This window comes from Ammospiza caudacuta, chromosome 3, assembly GCF_027887145.1.
Source record: "Ammospiza caudacuta isolate bAmmCau1 chromosome 3, bAmmCau1.pri, whole genome shotgun sequence".
In the NCBI taxonomy this organism is placed as follows: domain Eukaryota; kingdom Metazoa; phylum Chordata; class Aves; order Passeriformes; family Passerellidae; genus Ammospiza; species Ammospiza caudacuta.
The window spans coordinates 52,732,677-52,747,971 of NC_080595.1; the positions used below are offsets into that span (position 1 = coordinate 52,732,677).

General features: G+C 42.5%; 1 non-coding gene across 1 annotated transcript; it reads right to left on the reverse strand.

Moving 5' to 3' along the window:
• Positions 1 to 12,203: 12,203 nt before the first annotated feature.
• Positions 12,204 to 12,286, reverse strand: TRNAL-UAA (transfer RNA leucine (anticodon UAA)). Its single transcript has one exon. It is a non-coding gene; the product is annotated as a tRNA-Leu (tRNA).
• Between the last annotated feature and the right edge of the window lie 3,009 nt (positions 12,287 to 15,295).

The following is a 15,295-nucleotide window of genomic DNA, read 5'->3' on the forward strand; positions in this document are numbered from 1 at the left end:
CCATCTGGTTGTTGCTGTGTATCAAGGGAGAGAAACAGCAATATTATCAGCTGATAACAAGCTCATATTTATCTTAGCTATCATGTACTGGTTTCCCTCAAATTACACAGAGAAGGCAGATATCTATTATTCCTGTCATCTGGCACAGGCCTTCTGCTTATGTACATCTAGGCAATGGGCCCAGCCACTAGAGGTAGTATTATCAGACCCTACTTTTATAGATTTTATGTAGAAAAATACCTGCAGTCAGACTCCCCAAGAGGTGGAGATATGAAATAAGTAAGATAGCACTGAATTCATGTCACCCATCTTCACCAACAACATCAGGCACATATGTAAGGACAGGACTGTATTCAAACTAAAACAATAATGGAGTATTGGAGGCATGGAGCATAGCAAGGTATTTTTAATTGGGATGGTCTCATGATAGAAAAGGAGCAAGATTTGAAATAGATTTTGTCGGGTCACCTGATACACATAGTAGACAAGTTTTCATGCACAAAATAATCAGGAAGCAGTTACTTTAACGACAGAAGAGCATCTGGCACAAAATGCTAGCAGCAGCAGTATGGAAATGAGGTAAAAAAGCATCATGGAAGAAGATTCTCATCAAATAAAAAAATCCTGCATTAGCAGGATGGGATAATTTGGGATACTTTGGAATTTTATGATCCATGCACATGCGTGATGAAACTGATACTTTTTTAAAACAGTCCTGCTATCATGCTAGGATGAATTCCTGGGTTGGTTTCTTGCAAAAAAAAAAAAATACCGTGCAGCCAGAAAGAACTGCAGCACTAAGATTCCATTTTAGCGAAATTGCCATTAACGTTTTTCACCTCATGTCAGCCAATATTTTCCTCCGCTTAGAAAAAGGTAGCCTTTCATACCCTGTATTTAATTCAATTTCACCAACAGAATTCTATACCAGCTACTCAGAGCCAATCAGTGATGTCCTTTCTTTTGTACAACAGACTGAAACACCTGTCTCTTTTATAATTACATGATTTTATTTTTGTTAGCAGTAAAATAAAGACAGTTAAATACTAACTTGGTTAAAAGAAATATCTTCACATATGAGGGACAGTAATAAATAGTTCCATTGCTTATCTCATTCGTGGATTAAAAGTCACCCTGATGCTGAGGTTAGTTTGGGTGGGACAGCATTACAAGTGTTTGAGCCATAGGAACAGCATTCTTCATACAATCACTGTGTTTTAGCTAACACAGTGGTTGGCCTCCCAGAGGAGTCTATCAAGTAGCATCACTGTATGTTAAAGTAACTTCAGCTTTAAAGCCCCCAAAGCTATAATCATTGATGGGACTACCTGAAGAAATGAAGTGCTCAGGAAACAGTTGTTCCAATGATAACATCTTCACAGCAGCAGTCATCAAATGTTCATATGAGTACTAAAAATAAGTGCACAAGGTTTTACAACAAGTAGAAAACAAAACCAAAGGTATGTTGATGAATGCAAACTACCACCATGCAAGGTTAAGTTACATTCTGACTATCGTTTCCATTGAGATACCTGGGTTTTCCAGTATTCCTCCCTACTTATCTTTAGAGACTGAGCATGCATGGAATGCAAAATGTTTTTATCTAGAAGCACCAAATCCCTTAAAATACCAGACCTTTGTCCTCTCTGACCTGAAACACCAGTACGAGAACTTAAGAACAGCTAAACTAGCAGTCACTAGCCATGGCACACATGCATTAAGCAAAGTAGAAATATACTGCATTTCTGAACGACTCAAAAAATAAAGCAAGGGTCAGACTTGGTTTGAGACTAGAATCATACAGAATCAACTTTTTCACAAAAGATGGCAAAATAAATTCCTATTTTAAAAAATGCTAGAAAGATGTGTTTATAGAACCTTTATCAGTTAGCAACCATGAGGTTAAACACAGTGCTGTCTCTATTTAAAATGTCACTTATGGATATTATTTAGTCTAACCCTTTAGATTTTTTTTGAGAAAATTTCTCAGCAATACAGTATTTGGCTAAGTTGTATAAGCAAAAACACCACGTGATCTTGACAGTTTTGTCACATACACTTAGGCACTGTCCGTGACTATTAGCCACATGAGGACTGGATACATGGAAGAGTCACATGCCACACCACCACCCCTCCTGCAAGCACTTCTTCTGTGATTCCCAGTGCCACCTGACTCAGATTGCAAGGAAGGTAAACCTCCTCCATCGCTCTCTCCTTGGCAAGGCATTTCAGGATCATGGCCAGGGCTGTGCTGAAGAAACTGAAGGCATGGGGCATCATTTGGGCAGGACCAAGTGAACCACTCTGTCTCCATCTGAGGGCAGAGAGAAGGAGTCTGGTAGCTGGCAATATTTAGGCTGCTGGTCATCTACCAGAAGCTACCAACACTCAGTGAGTGAGGTAATATTCAGCATGATAAAAGGAAGGCTACATGCCAGGAACAGACATTCCTCTGGGAAAACAGCAGATTTGAAAATGTGGGAAAGTCATATTTAAGTGCAAACTGATAGGGTTCTGAGTCTGGGTGAACAAGAAAACAACATCCTCAAGTCACAAGAGAAAACAGACAACCTCCCATAAATAGTTCCACTTTTAGGGCTGCTCTCTGGCTCTATGTAAGGCGGGACATGCCTGAAGCTCTGCATGATTCCCAGACTTTGTGTCAGCAGTTTTCATATACAGGCAGCCTTCAGACCCCCTGACACCCTAAATCACAGGTGATTACCATCTCACACTCTGCTCCTTCCTCTCATGAAGTAACCAAGAAACAAACAGCTCAGTGAGGCTGGAAGCTAGACACTGCTTTCTGCTCATGACCAGACTCCTCTCTGGTTTTGCCTGTCCATTCCCTCCAACCCTGTTTTTTGGGACTGTCCAAATTGACCATGAAACTGCTGGACTCTCAGAAGCTCCTTTAAATTCCTGTCTATTTGCTTCCTACACCTGAGGGCTTCCACCAGCCACGGCAAAAAAAAAAAAAAAAAAGAGATCATCAACATGACAAAAATGAAGCAAGCCATGCCATGAAAACAGTATTTAAATGGGTGAATTGTCCCACCAGCCTTGGTGAGCACAGGATCATACAAAGAAATGAAGAACAAATACAAAGCTTGCTAGGGTTTTAATTGTAACTCTCCCACCATCCTGCCTCAAAGATTCTTCCTTGACATGGTAGCTAAACCATGACATTTATCTCCTCATGCAAATCCCTGACACAATTACACTTCTGCAACCTAACAGATCAAGGGGAAAATTCAGTAATTGAATCATAGAGATCTACCTCCTAAAGCACTCAGTCACATCACCCAGAGGTCCAGACCTGTCCCCCCATGCTCAGTTCTGCTCTCTCCTTAGCACTGCCCTGCTCCTTATATAGCAATTGGCTGCACCTGTGAAGAAGATAGGTGTGGTGGCTTCCATGCTGTCCAAATGTCCATGTGCCCTCTGGAATTATCTACTCCTTTCCTGCTGTGAGATAGGATTAGGAGGAAGGCAAAGCAGGCTCAAAACTTTAAAAGCATGTAAAGAAAAGTTTATTAACAGTAACTAAAATAAAGAATAACAGAATCAGAATAAAACCTTTAGAACACTTCTCTTCCCCCTACAAATTGCTGACAGTAAGCCACTTGATTCTTTCCTAAAGCTGTCTCTGTACCTATAGACTAAAATGGGTGTTTACTACAAGTTATGCACAAGCCTTTGAAACTAAAGGTAAACGAAAGGGAAGAGAAGGATTCCCTCTCAGAAGTGGTGAACCAAGATTCATTTTCCCACTCAGAGCCTGACTTTCCCCACCCTTAAATAGCCTGCACCAATGCCCATTTAGCCCTGGGAGGGCACTGCCCCCACACGGTACCCACGGAATCAAACTCCCTGCTGCAGTTCGTAGGTGTACACAGCAGGGTACAAGAACAAGTGGAAAGTGCTGTGACGTCACTTAGACAGACCCAGTCCAAGAAGAAATCATCCAGTTCAACCTTGTTAATGCAAACTGTGCCTTTATTTTCCAAACAGCCATGAGTTAATTAATCACTTACATAAAGTTATGACACCAGGCTAGTTTTTGCAGCTCTAATATTCCCCAAAGAATAGTCTGTGGTTTAAATTACTTGATGGTTTAAATTACTTGATGGCATGGGAGAAGGGCTTTTCAAAGAATTTACAACCTACATCTCTTCTGCTAATTGCTCATGCATAAATTCATTTTATCCATATAGATTTATGTCCTTTTCCATCACGTAATATTAGGATGGCTCTTACAACTTTCCTGTAAGATAGGAAAAATGTTGTAGTCCTGCCCTTACAGTAGAAGCCTCACCGTACCCCATACTCTTTACTACCCTTAATGGAATTTTTGCCTGAATGGCTTGTATTTTCAATTTCATTTTGTGCTGGTTTAAAGATCAATAGAGGAACATGATGCCAAGGCACAGTAATTTAAAGTATATAACTATTGTGCAGATGCTACAACTTTAATTATACAAGCAGGCTTCCCTGCCTGTCCAAACAAAAAGTGATAAACAATCTGCTTACACAGTGGCAGCAACAAGATCAAGATCCATGAATTTATGTCCATAAACATTGGCTGCAGCAGCAGAACTAATTGGGTATATCCTCAGAAGTGCATCCCATATAGCTACCTTGCTGAGAGAAAGCTACCTTGTTAAGAATTAACTAAGTTATACTGTCTTAGGTGGATTTTTACATGGATAAAACCCAAGTCTTCAAGTAGTTTTCTCTGTCTCCTTTTTTCTTTTTCTGGCTGAACATACCTAATGCCCTAAAAATAAGATTTTAAAAACCAGCATTTTTTTATAGATCAGTTTTTACAATTGCCCAAGTAATGAGCTATGGATCAGAGGGGGGTCACTGTAAATACAGATGTGGTCTGGGATGATGATTCAAAAAGACAGCAGCTCAGGTACTAGTTAACAGATAAACAGCAGTTGGCAGCTTCTGGGGCAGTTCCAACATCTCCCTCCAGAGATACCATCTCTGAGGTTTAGCCTGCAAAGGATGTGGAAGTGCTTTAATTATGCCAGAATGTATTTACTGCCTGGGAAGCAGTCATGCCAAGTCTGTTAAAGACAAACAGTACATAAAAGGAAACAAAGTACAATGCAAACAACACATCCCTGTTGGACAGTTAAGACTACCTTGGTATAATATTTTTTGTTAAAAATATAAAACATTCTGAGATGGTTAACATTGCAGTCCAGGCCCATTCCTGGCTATGGAGGAAAGTTTGCTGGGAATTTCCAGATGAATAAGCGGCATGACCTTTAACTCTGGCTATAAAGGACCCCCAGGGGCTCCATTTGGGGGCTGTGGGTACCACCATGCTCTTGGAGATCTCCTGACAAATTCTCTGCAGAGCTCAGTCTAAAACAGGAGCACTCAAACTCTACCTAAACACCTCTTGGAGACAACTTGACAAGGAAAGCAACAGAAATAGGCACAGAAAAAGAATCTGTAACCACAACTTCTGGTTTTACAGCATTTTAATGACAGCTCCCAATCCCACCCCATTCTTATCTCATATACTCATGTACTTCATAACATGCTCAAGTTTGTCAATATTTCAGCTGGACACAGTCACACTACCTCCTTTGTCATACAGGTCCTCTTTCTTGTGTTGATGGCTGACCTCCCTCCCTGACAACAACTTCATACAGAGCAGAAACCTTATCTCATCCATGATGTCTCTCTGTACTGCCCATTGGAAGGGATTAACTACTTCCTTCTCTTAAAGAAATCTCATTATGCATTCATAACATACAATTGTTATTCTACTTGGTAATTCTTTTTTGTAGAAATATATTTTGTTCAGAGACATTGAGCATGCAGAGATATCACAAACACAGGATCCAGTTGCTTTCAGTATTCCTTCTTTACTGATGTGTCAAATAGCTTCTGGGGCAGGTCACCCAAATGAATGCAGCACAACAGGTTGGGCATGTCTCAGTCTGTTTTCAGTCACAGAACACTATAGGGTTTGTTAAGTGGCACAGATACAGCCTGCACTATCATAATGCCATCAAAATAGGGACTGGGGAGACAATGGCTATAAAGCTTGCTACATAAACATTAAACCTACATTTAGCCAAAAAAAAGTTATTCTCACAGCAAAGAATACTGCAAACAAATAAAAAAATCCAACATATTATGATAAAAGTTTGAAATCACAATAACTAAATACATAAATTATTTCTATTCTGGATCTAGCAACTAAAGGATTTGGCAAGCCTTAACTTAAATTGGATTTCTAAATTATATTGATGCTTCCTAGTCCTTATTCAGAGACAGCCTCTGGACCTCTGGATGTAGGACGAGGAGTCATTAGCCACAGTACTGGATGAAGGTGAGTGCTATCACTTGCATTACCTCCCCTCAATAGATGGATGTCCTTGATGTTCTACCAGAGCATTCTGAAGGAAAATTCAGATTAATTTACAGTAGTCTAACCTGCAGAGAACTCTTGTTTTTAAGATACTAAGAAAAAACATTTTTATTACTGTGAGGGTGTTCAAACACTGGCATGGGGAGTTCAGAGAGGCTGTGGTGTTTTTATCCTCAAAGATATGCAAAACCTGCCTCAAGTTGACCTTCCTCCGAGCTAGGAGGTGGACTAGATAACCCTCAGAGGGGCCTTCTGGCCTTTGCCATTCTGTGATGAATAAAAAGAATGTATCTATATTGCCTATGTCAGGGAGATCAAAACATGTAAAAAATTGTCTCCAATTCCTCATTTCTTCACAGAGAATTTCTTATGAGATAATATCAGAGATTAATTTTAGATCCAAGTACCATGAAATTAATTGGGCTTTTTGTTACATATTACTTGGCAATCAAAGACGTTGGGACACAAGAGGGAAGCAGTAGGAATGTGCAGTACAGCCAGGGCAGAGGAAAGGCAGGATCTATGCTTCTTTTAGCAGCAGCTAACTGCTAGACCAGCTGGATCTGTTCCTTGGTATGCACACAAAAAGCAAAAGGTGGGAGTGTGACAGAAAATAATTACAGATATGTAAAGACAAGTGAAACTAAAATACATATGCTCATCAATCATCAAACTTGGATTAGTTGCAAAACAGTGCTCATTAATGCAGTCCATACTTCCCAAAAGGGATTCCACTCTCACATGAAAAAAGTTTGCAACACATGATGAAATAGCAAGAGACAGGTGTCACAAATCTGTCAAGTCACACGGTCAGTGAGTGATCTCTTGCCAAGAATTGAATGAACCACTTCAGCAAGCAGCTAGAAAAGAGGCAGATGAGGTCTGAAGGAAAGATCTTGCAGCACTTCCAAGCCAGAAAGAAGGTCACAGTTGAGCAGATGGTGAAAGAGGAGCAATCCAGGAAAATTAAGGAATCTGGAAAGTGCATTCTTCTCTCAAAATATTTAAGGGAAGGAAGGCATTTTTTAATTGCATATTTAAGAGGACCATCTTCGGAAGAGTGTGCACATTTGCTATGGTCTTCAGACAAAAGCTCTTCCCTGGCAGCAGGAAAGAATCTATTCATTTAGGTAAGTTTAACACAGCCAAAAATATACCAGACAATGAATGCTAGCATGCTTTCAGCCCAGTGCTCTAAGATCCCAGAAATCCTAGCTTCAATATTCTGCATTATGCTGCCTTCATTTTGGGACACTCAGGGCCCCTCATTAAGTAGGTGCTCTGCCAAACCTTGCTGCTGTAGTGTAAATCATGACTTGTGTGCTCTGTCTTCCTTAAAGAGGCTGCTGCCACCACAGCAAAGCCAGCACAGGGAAAATGTTCCCAGACTGGAGGTGTTCTAGTGCAGAGGCCAGTCTTTTGACACTTCCAGCAACATACTTTGGTAAATAATGCTGTGCTGGTGTAAAGTGTTACCATGTGGATGTATTCCTCCTGATGAGAGAATCCGGCAAGCAGGAATGCATGCCCACAGCACTTTACCCCAGGGCAAAGCTATTGCCCTTCGCTCTGCCAGTGTGGTGGCTTTGAGCTGAAATGCCAGACACCAACCTGAGCAGCTGAGTGGGTTCCTGGTCACTTTTCATCATCACCCTCATGCTGGGGGTGATGATGCTCTAAGTGACCATGGCAAGACTTGCAGGGCTCATCTGTCAGTCTTAAGAGTGAAGCTACCTCCACCTGCACTGTAAATAAATTGAAGGGCTTTGCACACCAGTTAGTGAGATGTAGACCCTCGTTCCCTTCCATCAATTTCTACCACAGCACAACTCCCCAGAGCTTGCTGCTTGGACTAAACTAACCAAGCAGAAAATCTCTTCATTTTCCTTATCGAAAGACAGAAAAATAGTTAAGCAATAAAATGTTGCAAGGATCTGTTTGGGAGCGTGTGTTGTAATGCCCTGGAGAAGGAGGCAGGATTAGCCAACATTGCTAATGACACTTAGTGGCTGTGGCTATCAAGTTCAACAGAAATTATTCTAAGAACCTACAGGTAAGATCCGAGGCAGTCTGCAGATGAAGAGCCCAGCGGCTATTGAAAATGAACCTGTATAAACACATGTATAAACAGAGACACAACTGTCTGCATTGAATAGTGGTAAATTTGAACAAGTGCCCTAAGAATGACAGGAATCCAGAAAAGAGTCTACCCCTCTTATTTATCACAAAGGTCACAAAATCAGAACAGTTCAAAAATTAACAAGTACTTTACATGCAGTTACTCCTGCTAATGTAAGACACTAGTCCTACTTTACAGACTTTAAATGAATTCTGCAAAATGAGTAAGAGGGTTTATTGATCATCCTACATACAAGATCGTGCAATAGATCAAGAACACCTCTTTTTACACCTTTTATTTCAACATGATATTGTGGTCATTGAGAGAAGAATGTTTTAACTAAAGTAAAAAATTACATGCTTCCATCACATCCTAAAATGCAAAAACAAAAAAGTAAGTTGCTGAAAGATTTTTAAAAAGATTAAACTATTTTGAAATACCACCTAATTATGTCACCAATAGGTTGCCTTCTTATTGAATTTGAGCCCCTTTTGTTTTGAAGTGAGACAGAAATTTGGGTTATGCTATTTTCCTGTAAGACTCCCACCTTGTTCAGCACACATGAAGTGCTTGCTGGCTAAGGATTTGTTCAATGCTTTGTAAAGTCTTCACAGCTCAAACTACCTCTGTAGCTTGTTTCTTTCATGTTATTTTTTTAATTCACTGATAGTCCACTCATGGGCTTGTCTAACATGACCAGATTACATAAGTGTCCATCTGAATTCTTTGCAAACAAGAATAAATTTACTTCACAGCAGCCCATTTGGCAAACAGTGTATTTTTATTACTTCCACTTTATACAATGGGAAATTGAGGTATGGAAAGATTCATATCAAGTATCTCCAATAAATTTGACTACTCAGAGTCATAAATTTTCTTTTTTTTCAGAGACTGCTTAAAATATAGGTGCTACATTGATTTTACCTGGTTTTGCAAAAGCTCTGTATTCCTGCAAATCAGATTGAGGTTCTCAAGACAGAGACCTCAAAATAGGGAACATGAAAATGCATGATTGCTTTTGAAAAATCTATTTTAAATGACTGGCTTCTCATCAGACAGGAAATATGCAGAGGCATGAAAAACACCCCTGGTTCATCAGGGTGGCATTCAACTGTCTGCATATGAATCTCCTTTTCTATTCCAGTTTCTAGCACTAGTCATTATGCTTTTTCCACTTTCTTCAATAAACAAGGCAAGGTTCCTTCAGATAATGACACCTTTAGAAAAACAACTCATCCACAGAAAGGAGTCCAATGGAAAGCAATATAGTTTAAACTAAAGGCCAGAATATAAAAAGTGAATGTAAGAATGTCAAATTGCAAGGGCAACTACCAGAAATTCATGAGGGTTTAACAAGGAAGCAAAGAAAGGAATCTGCTCAATAAAATAAAAATCTTAAAATAATGCTCAGCTCCAGGGCTGAAATACAATACCCTGTCACTTCACCTAAAATAGAAACCAATAAACCCAGCCCAGAAGCTTATACTTTCCTTTATGGAGAAGTGTGGGAAGGGATTAGGATATACTAGTTGCAAGTAGATTCTGTGGGTATTTCTTGAGACCCAGAACAGTTAAAAAAAAATCTTCTGTTCCATTCCAGATCAGCACAAGCTCTAACAAGCTGTTTCAAGAAGCAGGGAACACAGGCTCACCAGAGGACTAAGGGAAGTTCTCTGCAAAACAAGTCTTTTCAGGAAAGAGAAAGGCTGCACCTGAAACAAGAACATTTCTAACCAAGAAGTTCAGTTTTCTCTATTGCTTTATCATTAAAAGTGTCTTTTTTTTTTCTGTTAAGCAATTACTCTTCTTGAAAAAAATGTGATTATTTTTACTTTCTTCTTTCTCAGTGCAGAATAGCCACTACTAATTCATCCTTGGCTGGAGCCAGGTCTTCATCAAAATCATCCTTGGCTGGAGCAAAGTTTTCATCAAAATCATCACTGCATCCACAAAAGCTACACGAGCACTTATTATATGTTCAAAAATGCTTGTAAATAAGCACATAAGCAGGATTACACAATTTGTATGCAAAGATGGAGTTTCCAAGGGCAGCATTTTACCATGACAACATTACAGGTCAAATGTGCCTTCAAACAGGCACACATTTTCACTAATTTGTACCTTAATGAAGAATAGAAATGAGTGTTTACTTCAGAAAACATATGAACCTGGCAGTACCACTTCTTAATGAACAGCTCTAGAAACTGTGGTATGTTTTGCATTTACAATTTTATTGTGGTAACACTCAAAAAAAACAACATATGTATTTGCCTTTCCTAGAAATTCCCCACACACCAGGCTTCCCTCTGTAACTGCTGAACTGTCATATTTCTGTGTTTTCACCATGCTCACGTGTGATGCCAGATCATCTAATGTGAGCATTTAATAAAATATCCTGCCATATTTCACCTTCTATTTAATATTACATTGAAGGCCCACCATAAGTCATTATCCATTTCTTGAGTGTTTATCCTTCAATCAGTCTGTATCATGACATGATATATCTGGACTGAAAGTTTAGAATAATTTTTCAGATCAAATTATTTGGAACAGGGTGGCTGGGAACAACCACATTTATCAGAGCAAGAATTTGACCAACATGCTCTGACAAACACTACTATTTAAAAATGTGTTGGACTTATACTTCCCACACCTTCAAACATATTAAACATAATCATACTACTCTGTCAAAAAACCCACAAAACCCAAATAACAGAACCATGTCCCAGCAGATTAAACACCTCAACACGAACAGCAACTGCTCTATGTGTCCTGCCAAATGAAACAAAAGCATGAGGTCAGTTTGAAAGTCCTGCATGCTCCTTCTGCTTAACTTCTGCTTTAAGCCCTGGCACAGTTTAGGGTACAGCCAGCATGAGGGACCATTCTCCCAGAAGTTGTGATCACCTTCTCACCACCCTCTAGGGCTGGCCAGGGCCACCTCAGCAGGATATTCCATACCCCAGCGCATGTGGAGCTACGCTGAATTTCACGCTGTAACAAGCACTCTGGCAGGCTGACGTGCAGCCTCTGAAGGATTTGGAACTGGGAAAAAAAGGAAAACAAACCCACACCAAAAATAACTTAAACAACAAACAACGAAGTCGTGATCTGGGGGGTGACAACACTGGAGGTGCCTGTTGCCCCTGCCCAAGGCTCCAGCGCCAAGACTGTGGCTGAGTGTGTGTATATGTGTGTATATGTATATGTATATGTATATATGTATGTATATAGAGATGTGTATGTATACATCTATTTATATGCATATAGACAGACACAAATATACACATTTATATATGTATAAATGTGTGCATGTTTTTATGTGCTTATGTATGCGTGTATCCATATATATATATATATATATATACACAGAAACTCTTTTTTAAAAACTACATTTAATTTCACAATTTAATTTCAGACTCCGAAGCTGAAGTAACGGGGGCTGCCGGAGCCTCCCTCGGGCCCGCAGCGCTTCCCCCGGCTCGCAGCGCCCCCGCCGGCCGCCCAGCGCCAGGACACCCGCGCGGGCCGCCGAGCGCCGGGAGCCGCCATCCGCCCGCCGCCGCGCCGCTCCCCGCCCCTCGGCCGCGTCCCGGCGGTCACGGCTCGCTGCGGCCGCGCCTCTCCCGGAGCACCGGGCCCTGCCCCGCGTCGGGACGGCGCTCCCGATAAAAAAACGTCAATTACCAGGAGTGGGGTTCGAACCCACGCGGACATGCGTCCATTGGATCTTAAGTCCAACGCCTTAACCACTCGGCCATCCTGGTGCAGATACCGGGACGCCTCGCAGCCGCTCCTACATTCATGGCCGCACTGCCAACCGCCCCCCCAGGCCTCCCGCGACCCTCGGGGGTGCCCCCTCACACCCCCCGCCGCCGCCGCTCCCTCCCGCCCGCCTGTATTCCCAGCGCGGCGGGCGCCGAGCGCACGGGGCGAGGCGAGCGGGCGGCCTCTCCCGGCGGCGGGAGGCGGGCGGGCAAGGCCCGGCGGCGGGAGCGCTGCCACGGACCGTGATCAAGACCGAGCCGGACCGAGCCGGGCCGAGCCGGGCCCGCTGCCTCCTCCTTCCCGCCGCCCGGCGCCGGGCCCTAGCGGAAGGGGGAGGCGGGGGAGGTGCGCGGCGCTGGCACGGGCCCGCCCCTGGGGCAGAGCAGGGCGGGCGGCGCTGGGCCGGGGCCGGCGGGCAGTGGCGGGGCTGCGGGCGGTGCGCGACTGGGCACTGCGGGTCTGGGCAGAGCGGGCTCAGCCCCCTCAGAGCGGGCTCATCCCCCTCAGAGCGGGCTCATCCCCCTCAGAGCGGGCAGGGCCGCGGTGCCGGCGGGCTCGTCGGGCATGAGAGGCAGTGGAGAGGTTGTGCCGATAAGGCACCGACACTTTATTATTTCCGTCCAAGTGTTTCCTGGAATGTATCTTCTCTCGCTCGTAGAAGGAGAACCAAAACCAACGAAGCTCAAAGCTATCAATTATGCTTAATTAGGAGGAACATTATCGCAGGGGAAAGATTTTTTTGCTGGTCGTCACTACATACCGTGTCTACGGAAGCACCTATCGCAATACTCCCGGTTACTGCCTGCGCTGGGACCTCCCCCTCCTTCCCTGCAGCAGAGGGAAATGGGAAAGTGTCGCTTCGCTGACTTTACCCCTGGCACTGGCTCCTACTCTCGCTGCTATTTTCCAGCGGAGGATACGGACATCCTGCATGGCACCAAACTTTGGCACCTTTGAGGTGTGAGGAACATATTCCACACAGCCCAGGCTGAGGACACGGGCCTGGGCCAGGAGGCAGGCGGAGGCCGGCTGCTTCCCCGCAAGGAGAACAGGAGCGCACCTCCTGCCCGGGTGTTGGACACCCTGGATGTCCCTGACCCCTGCAAGGGCTCTGGGGCCCGAGTTTGCAGGTGCAGGTGGTGCCTGAGCTCCTCAGCTCTTAGTGCTCAGAGACTCTCGGGACACTAGGCGTGCTTGTGAGGGAAAATACTTCCCACGTACCATACGTGTTATTCACACCCGAGAGCTCATGAATAAAAGAACAGCTCTTCCAATGGAACTTGCCATGCCGTATCATTGCCTTGAAATGAGTGGCATGCCGTAGTTCTCTGTTCAGTAGGGTTGTGCCTTTCAGCAAAATATTGAGTCGAGAAACACTGTCAGGTTTTTTACTTTTCTGTTCAGATCTAACACCACTTCTAAGAAACACAGTAAAATGTTGCTTTTTCTTGTGCAGACTTGGTGCCCTGACAATGTGTGCACAGTAGGGCACGGTGACGCTGTCTTCTGCTGGCTCTTCCTTGCTTTGGCTCAACCATAATGAAGACACTACATAATATGCTAAAAACGTGGAAGAAGACGGATCTGCTGTTGCCTTCTTACATATTAGAGAAACAAACAGCATGGCTCCCTGTGAAAATCCCATTGCATTGGAAATTTATTAACCAGAATTGCCACATACAGTATCTATTAAATTACACTGTTTCCTGCCTTCATTATATCTGTGATACCTTCCTAGAGATAGAACCACAACCCCAAGTAGCTCTTTCCTTTTTCAAATCAATTTAAATAGCTACCATAGTTCAAAAATCTAGACAACCATGTTTTGTTTGCAAGAAATTATAAAAATTGGGTTGTGCATTCAAAACATCTTTAATGCAGGTTAGATTAAAAAAGTAGCAGTTTAGCATAGCTACTCAGTTCAGCTTCCAGAAAAAAAAAAAAATCTGGATCTTAAGCACTATCTCTTCAGTTCAAGAAGTTTCTCCCAAGACATGTGGCAGAGATATCTGCTCATGTGTGTGTCCACAGTCTGGTCCTTCATTTTGAGGAAGCAATTGTCCCTCTGCCATTTCTGTAAAATGAAACCCATGATTAAAAAAAAAAAAAAAGTCCCTCAAGATGAAATGGAAACCCATATGCATATCCATTACATATTAAAATTATATTTTGTAATAGGGGATTTTTTTTGTCTCTTTTATATCTATGCTGTGCTGTCTTACATATTTTAGAAGTAGCAAAGTGTCCCTGGTTGCCAGTTCCTCTTTGTCCTCCTCAGAAAGGACTGGTTGGTTGTCGCCATGATATTTTCTGAAAAATCCCTTTGCCAGGATTTTTCTCCTGAGAAGCCTCAGAGGAAAAGAAAAACAATAATTATTTGCTGCTGTAGAATGCAACAGGTGTGTCTTTGATTGGTCTCATGTCCTTGTTTCTAATTAATGGCCAATCATAGCCCAGCTGTCTCAGACTCTCTGGTCAGTCAGAAGATTTTATTATAATTCCATTCCTTCTCTATTCCTTGCTAGTCTTCTGATTAAATCCTTTCTTCTGTTCTTTATTAAGTCTTAATATATCATTTTCTTATAATATATATCATAAAATAAAAAATCAGTCTTCTGAAACATGGAGTCAAGATTCTTGTCTCTTCCCTTGTCGTGGGACCCCTGCGAACACCACCACAGTGGCTGATTGGTGGTATGGGTTGTGAAGCTTCAGCTTCAGTAGTCCTAAAAGCTAAAACATCCCCTGTCAGATTTAACTTCCTCACCCCTCAAACCCAGTTTAAGTGTTTACCATATGAGGGAAGAGGGGAAAAAAACCCTACCAACCTATAGAATGTGCTACACACATCTACACGGGAGTTGTGCTGACTTTCAGAAGGAGGAGGCAGCTTTCCCCAGATGTCCATTCTGCAGCTTCTGTTATTAGTATGCTAACATATTATCAAGCAACTTTTATCATCTTCTTCCACTCATCCTGTGTGGCATGAGTCCTTGCAGCTATAGCGT